The sequence below is a fragment of the Salmo salar genome, chromosome 01, assembly GCF_965601325.2.
Source record: "Salmo salar chromosome 01, fSalSal1, whole genome shotgun sequence".
In the NCBI taxonomy this organism is placed as follows: domain Eukaryota; kingdom Metazoa; phylum Chordata; class Actinopteri; order Salmoniformes; family Salmonidae; genus Salmo; species Salmo salar.
Window position 1 is genome coordinate 152,855,039 of NC_138291.1, and position 7,882 is coordinate 152,862,920.

At 40.6% G+C, this 7,882-nt stretch overlaps 1 long non-coding RNA gene across 1 annotated transcript; it reads right to left on the reverse strand.

Annotated features, from left to right (window-relative positions):
• Nucleotides 1-4,038: 4,038 nt before the first annotated feature.
• Nucleotides 4,039-6,464, reverse strand: LOC123723973 (uncharacterized). Its single transcript, XR_006757978.1, has 2 exons — nt 6,029-6,464; nt 4,039-5,600 (listed from the first exon to the last, which is right to left on the reverse strand). It is a non-coding gene; the product is annotated as an uncharacterized LOC123723973 (long non-coding RNA).
• Nucleotides 6,465-7,882: the final 1,418 nt, after the last annotated feature.

A 7,882-nucleotide genomic window follows, 5' to 3' on the forward strand; every position in this document is an offset into this window, starting at 1 on the left:
ATGGTCTACCCCAAGAATAGTCTTCTCCAGGTCCCCCCTTCCCCCTCCCGCGCCCCTTAACCCCTTCCGTCCTCTCTCCAAAACCTTTACTGCTAAGTCTTCCGGATATATTTAGCTATTGAGCAGACTCAACGTTCGCCATTGGGATTTTGTTTACAGAAATAACTAATCACCGTCAATTGAGACAAACACAGATACAGACATGTGTGAGAGCACATCCATCATATTGAAAAAGTTGTATGTATGTGCTTATAAATTTGGCCTGGGTTATGTCATGCGTCCTGCATCAGATAACTTTTTTGACAAAAGCATAGGCAAATGGGACTGCATGTGGATAATAGGCAACAAGAAGTAAATGTGGATTGTACAGAAAATATCTATGCAATGTGTGAATGTGTAACATGAGGGGTGAACATGGAGTGGGCCACGGCAGCCCAGCTTTACATTCATAGAGGAACATTCTATTGAGTGAATAACCTTTACAATATAGCACAGCAGAATTGTTTAGGCTATGCCCTCACTTCCATGAGGATGACTAGGCCTATAATGTACATTGAAGGCCAGATATCGTACAAATCGATATTGAATACAAAATCACACGGAAGATTCTCCATTGTTCGCAGGGATATTGTCATATAATATAGAGAGCTTTGTCGTTGATCTCGCAGGCAGCACCAGGAATCACAAAATGACGAACTAGTAGTATTTAATAACTGGATGTGGACAGCACCGAAATCTCTATTTTACATGGATTTTTTTATGGTGAGCTTCCTGCTTTTTTGATGAGCACTGTGCACACTACATCAGGTTTGATTTCCCCGAGGCTATTGTTCCAGAATGCAGACGCCCTGCCTCTGATAAAACCACATTTGGTTCACAGGCAATTTCCCTGACTTAATTCAGTGCGTTGTGACACACATCGAATGGGAAGAACTGTGTGACAAAAACAATATGGGACGAAAGCCACCTCACACTGCGTGGTATGACCCCATATGCTGTTCTGGGTCAGTTAAGTGGCACGATGTCAATATTTAGACTTCTAAGATGTCAGTGGTTCTTATGCCAATTACTATAACCCTGTAGCCCACACCCTGGCCCACGTACACCACACATGTGATGACTGACCGCTACAGTTAGGCGAGGACTCATCATAAACAGCATTTCTATTCACACGTGTCAAAATATTACACATCACCAAAGTAGAAATTCGGCCTACCCAAAAAAGACCACGTTTGTAATTAAATGAAAGTCCTTTAAATGAACTCATCAGCTTTAGGCCTATAGGCCTAATATAGCAAATGGTAACCCGTTGCTTCACACAGGCGTGTATGCGAACCGGTTATTTTCAATGATAAAATGCAGATACAGGAAACTCATGATAAAGTAGCACAGTTATTGGCCGCCGGGGGCAAAGCAAGAGCTTTCCTTAATATATGCACTGAACTGTAGGACTTCCCCACACTAGGACGCCTCGTGGCATTCCTATTTTGATAATTCTGAGGAGAAAAATAAAGTAGCAAATCTAGTTGAATGAGAGAGGCTGACCTTGCGAGACAACTAAGGAGTGTATGCTGGCCCCGTGTGGCTCAGTTGGTAGAGCATGGTGTTTGCAACGCCAGGGTTGTGGGTTCGATTCCCACGGGGGACCAGTACGGGAAAAAAATGTATGAAATATATGCATTCACTACTATAAGTCGCTCTGGATAAGAGCGTCTGCTAAATGAAGAAAATGTAAAACGTAAAATGTCCCGAAAGAGGTGCACAGATGGTTAAAATACTATATTGGTGTAAGTCGTTGTAGATCTACTCTCAATATTCCATTTACTACTACTTCTGTGACTGCAGGTCAATCAAATATTGTAGCCTTCCGCTAATAATTAATACTGTAAAAAAAAAATGAAATTAAAACCAAGTGTCGAATAATTTTTCAATAATAAATACGCCCATTACCTGAGGGCATATAACTGCTAGGCTACTTGTTTTCTGTCAAATAAATATGGACTTTACATGAGGTAACAGCAGTAATGCATTTCGGAAAATTAGCGTTACAGAGAGACAGTCCTTATAAAAAAAAGTGCACAAAGCGGTGCACTTTTTTGTTGTTGTCAAATACACTCTTCCATTCAAGATCGTACACAGTGCATGTGCGTGAAACCAAATAAATAATAATCATTACCAACTCCCTAAGTGAAACGTAACTTTTGAATCGTATATAGGCAACACAACTTTATAGGAGTGATGCACAGCTCACTGCATTCTGTGTCAACATTACACCCGACGCACCACTGAAATGTAAACTCTCACAATGCATTGTTTAGCATGGAGGTGATATGGGGATAATCATGCCAGATTGCGTGATTCCAGTTTGGTTCCAAATTCACGAAATACACAAGCATGTTCATGATATTGTTTTTTCCTCCTCCAAATGATTCACCAGAACATTCACTTCCGATGAGGACACAACTACTGATGCCCAAAAGTGCAACCACAATCTGCTAGAATCATCACAGTCTTCATCATCATAATCCTCACCATCAATATCCTTATCATCATCCTAAATATTATCATCGTGGCATTATCATCATCATCATAATCATATTCGTCAACAACAGGTAAACATGTGCGTAATGGGACTCAACCCTTCATTTGACAAATTAGTCTGGAAGTAGTTTTACGGACCAAACGTTTTCGTTGAACGTTAATGGCTAATGACGGTCAGTTCGGAAGATATCAAATTATCAGAGATTATTCTATATATAAAGCAATTAACTTTCAACATGGACTTGCCTCCATTCTGATTCCTGACATTTAAGGAAGTAATAACGAAAAACAACAGCAACAACAAAACACCAATCAACTTCGCTGTGTAAAAGGACTGCGTCTAAGTCGTTTCAAAATAACTGTTGGACATTAACTTTAAAAGGTAAAACTGTTATTAATTAACTGCATATTTTATTGCAATGAATGATATAGAAAGTTCAACAACATACCAATTCCTCTTGATTGTTATGTTCGATAGCCTGTCTATAACGCATGAACAACACCAGTGTGAAAATATCTCACGATCAAACGGCCAAGTCCAGAAACGCAGAATGGTCGGGTAGTTCAAAACCAAGGATGAAGTGTCAACCCTTTATTAGGTTACCTTTATGCCATGTAGTAAGTTACTCTATAGCCTAACTACGTTTACAACAAGAACGTTACTACTCAGCTAGGCCTTTTGGAGTCAGCCTACAATAAATAATTATTGATTGTAATGAAATGAAACTGGGAAAAAACGTATTATACTGTGTAATTAGGCCTACATGTAATTGCATCGAGATGTAAATTTAAAAAAAACAAATAAAAAAACATGGCATTGCATCTTATTTTTGGAATTGAATGTAAAGTCTGATCATAAAAGAATATGGATTCAATTAGACGTATGAGAGCCACTCAATTCCACACAAAAAAACCAACAACAAATGTTTATGCTATTATGCTTGGTTGTCAGCATCAGGCTTCATTTCGAATGCAACTATTCAAAAAAACTGTGACGTGACGCATTTGTGTATGATTTGAATTTGTTTCAATACACTGTAATTCCGATGAATTTATCGACGACTGTTCTTACTAATTGGTATCTAACTGCACGTGAACAAAGCTGACAAATGAATGAATCGCCAGATAAAGGTGTAGGTCACTGCCAGAGGTGGGTTTAGAATAAAATGGGCCTTTTGGCAATGCTCAATGGAAAAGTGCAAAATGTATGCAAGAAGTGAATTTCAGACCTAGAAATCAAACGCTTTTTTTGCATAAAAAAACGAAAATATTTACATATTTGAAATCATTTGTGAATAAAGGCACTGTCCCTCATTTTCACTTTTGCCGAACAATTGGGGTTGTGTTCATATTGAAAGTTTAGGCCTAATTACCCATAAAACTGATCGAAAAATATTTCATATTATTAACACCACACATGTTACAAACTCCTGCAAAACATCACGCTTGTGAACATTTGCAGCAAAAGTTTTCAATAAGGTTTTCTTCAAAAAGGTAAAACATTTGGCTTTATTTTATTCATGTTGAAATAATGAACTAATCTTCACGTGGTGAGAGAATATACATAGCATTTACAATAACGTTTAAATTAAGACCATCGAACACTTGCACCAATTAGGGCCGTACATAATGCAGGTATATTTACCATGTTATTACCTACAGAAGAGACCATTGGGAGCCGAGAGCGCAACTTAATCAAAAGCATTGTGTCTAAATATGTTCTGAATGTTGTATTATATGCGGAGTGTACAAACCTTATTAGGAACACCTGCTCTTTCCATGACATAAACTCACCAGGTGAATCCAGGTGAAAGCTATGATCCCTTATTGATGTCACTTGTCAAATCCACTTCAATCAGTGTAGATGAAGGGGAGGAGACAAGACAAAAATGTTTAGGTTCCTTTGAACGGGTTAATATGAATTATTTATTGTGTGTCCCTTTCGGGAAATGTGTCTTGCATCCCCACAAACAACAGCACAGCATCACCAGTAGATGCATAAATACATAAATAAATCCCTAGCAATAACTACAGTAGACAACGCATGTGGATACAGTTCGTATCACGTCCATTATATGTATAATCCACAAAGGGGTAGGGGAATAATCCACATTAGGGTATCATATAGAACAAGAAAAAGCGAACTGAAACCACAGAAAAAATGGCCGTGCAGCGCCACCGGAAGCATGGTAGTAGGTGCCAGGCAAACCGGGTTGAGTGTGTCAAGAACTACAACGCTGCTGAGTTTTTCACGCTCAACAGTTTCCCGTGTGTATCAAGGATGGTCCACCACCTAAAGGACATCCAACCAACTTGACACAACTGTGGGAAGCATTGGAGTCCACATGTGCCAGCATCCCTGTGGCACGCTTTTCGACACCTTGTAGAGGCTGTGCTGTGGGCAAAAGGGCGTGAACTCAATATTAGGAAGGTGATCCTAATGTTTTGTGCACTGAGTGTATGTTATATTAATTCCCTTTAAAAGGCTAATTATAATGCATTAATGACTGACTTCTATTGCGCTGGTTGTGGGATTGGTAATTGTAGCCCCTTTAATAATTACGAATTACGATAATGCAAGTTCCCTCCAAAGACAAAACTACAAATTCCATTCACCCATGCAATGATCACAGGCTGCCCAAATTCTCATATTATGTTTGGTTGAGGCTTGCATTTGATTTCCCAGTCGAGAGAGGCACACATAATAGGTACATGGAAACCCTAGACAGAATTAAATATGCAAGGGGATTGGCTACATATTATTCACCCTGAGGAGAAAATGGACACACACACATACAGACATTCTGCGTGTTCTATACTTTAGGGTCATCCAGTATGTTTGGTGATTGTGTGGTCTGATATTCCCTCTCCATGTGGCACTCCCATGGGTGATGGATGGCCTGGGAAGCGTCTGGAATCTGTCTGGAATCCCACAGACAGGCAGGTGAAAGCGCTGTTGGGTAACTGCAGGTCTGCCCCTGACTTGGAGGTGAGGAGAGATGCTCCTAACCAGCTGTGGTTTGTGGGTGAAAACCCAGCTATGGTTTGGGTCACAAGACCTGGGGAGAATAGTAGAAAGAAGAAGAAAAAAGTTGTTGAGATTGCATTTTTCAGGCTGTGAGACTTTTCCATGTGTGACTGTGACATGGAGTTTGTCATTGATAGGGCCAGAAGAGTCAGTCTGGGACAGAGATACAGAACATGTCAGAAAGCAACCTGGGTTCAATCAACCCAGTCCACCTCAGGACTGTGTGATCCTTCTGTGATTGAATGAATATGCACAAATGTGATTCTATTCTTATTAGGCAAAACTACTTTCTGTTCACCTAGGTCCAATCCAAAACATATACTATAGCACAGCATTCATCATTCTATAGAGAATGTGTTTTGTGTCAACAAGCTTTTAAAATGTAAACATCCATCTTTCCTCTAACATTCCAAAAAAGTAACATGAGTAAATAGTGTTAGGATATGTTATGAAATGCACCTTCAAAGAATGTGTCAGAGCCAAAGTTTCATGGACACACTGTAGATCCAGTCTTTTTCAGTCTTGCATAACGACGAGAAAGGGATATGTTGTGTCCTGATTGATGCCTCATTTGCCTATGTGCCTTGTGTCCTCCTTCCTGATTAGATCCCATCACAGAGTCTCCTTCTCCTGCCAACACGGTTCTTCCAGCTCCAGGCCTCTCCAAGAGAGGGGGTGACCCACCGAACCCTCCGCAGAATGGGTAGACCCTCCATGGCCACACATGGCTCTATGCTCAGCCTTCCACTAAGACCCCTTCTTCCTCCTCCCTGTGGGTTTATGCTTGTTCCACTAGAGACAGGGATGATAAGTTATCTGGGGCTGCACGGCACTGCAGTGTTCAGAGGCAGAGTCCCCCACACCTCTATCCAGGCTCTGAGTTGTGCAGGCTGCACGGAGCCCTGCTCTGTGGAGTGGTGGGGCTGGGCTGACACATTTCTGCTAACAATCACATCACACACAGGGACCCACATTCCAACTTCCTGATCCCGTTCTCTACCCACAACCTCTCCTTCACAGCCCTCCTCTTCCCCCAGCTGGCTCTCAGTGGAACTCTGCATCTGTAGGCCAGATATGCTCAAATCAAACATGGGAATTCATACATAAATAACAAAATATTATTAATCATAATAATATTGATGGTAATTACAATATTATTAATTGCAAGCATATTTTGTATTCCCTGTTTCCCTATCATCATTTAAATTGATTTGATTTGATCTGCTGACGTCATTTCCCCTTCAATTATGGGACATTATTTTACATGTCATGTACTCTGCTGCCCTCTATTGGCCCTTCACTCTTAGTTCATTGGCTTGTGAAAAAGAAAAAAGACACAGTACCAAAATCGACATCAATAGAATCAAGTGAGAAAGCAGACATTGCACTACATACACCACAAGAAGTGTTCAGTTATCAATCAGTCCATAGTTAAATACCACATGCATACGGTGCCTACTTGAAAACTATGAACAACTGAGATATGAGTTGGATGTCGCCCTGACCTGAATGGGGTTTTGGAAGCTATATCAGATGGTGCCTGCCCATTTGTCCTGTTTGAAGACACCGTGAAGATTATTTCAGCAGAACAGAACACAGTTAGGGGAGACTGAGTAACGTGAGTTGCGTGGGAAACTTCTGGTGTGGTATGGGATGGGAAACTTCTGGTTTGGTCTGTCTGGTCTGGTCCAGCATTGGCAGTCCTTACAGGGATTTAGGGTCTGGGAGTCCTTGTGAGTACCAAACAGAAAGCATATACATGTTCCTTAGAGTCATAGCATACCAAATTCCAATATGAAGAAAAAAGAATCAACATGCCACATAGGTGCCAAAAACCTCTAAAAACCTCTAAAAACCACTAGAAACCACTAAAAACCTCTTAAAACCACTAGAAACCACTAGAAACCACTAAAAACCTCTAAAACCCACTAGAAACCACTAAAAACCTATAAAAACCACTAGAAACCCCACTGTACATAAACAATAGTACTTGTCATTTTGGCACTGAACTCATTTTGATGGGGATTAACCCTAACAATGAAGAAAAAGTAAACATTGAAATCCAGGAACACCTTTGCCTCTAAGTGTAGTGCAGTGGAGGATGCTGAGAGGAGGACGGCTCATAATAATGACTGGAACAAAGCGAATGGAATGGTATCAAACACATGGAAACAATATGCTTGATGTATTTGATAATGTTCCACTTATCCACTCGAGCCATTACCACGAGCCTGTCCTCCCCAGTTAAGGTGCCACCGAACTCCTGTGGTGTAGTGAACATCCATGAGTTCATATGTAAAGCAGGCTAGGCTA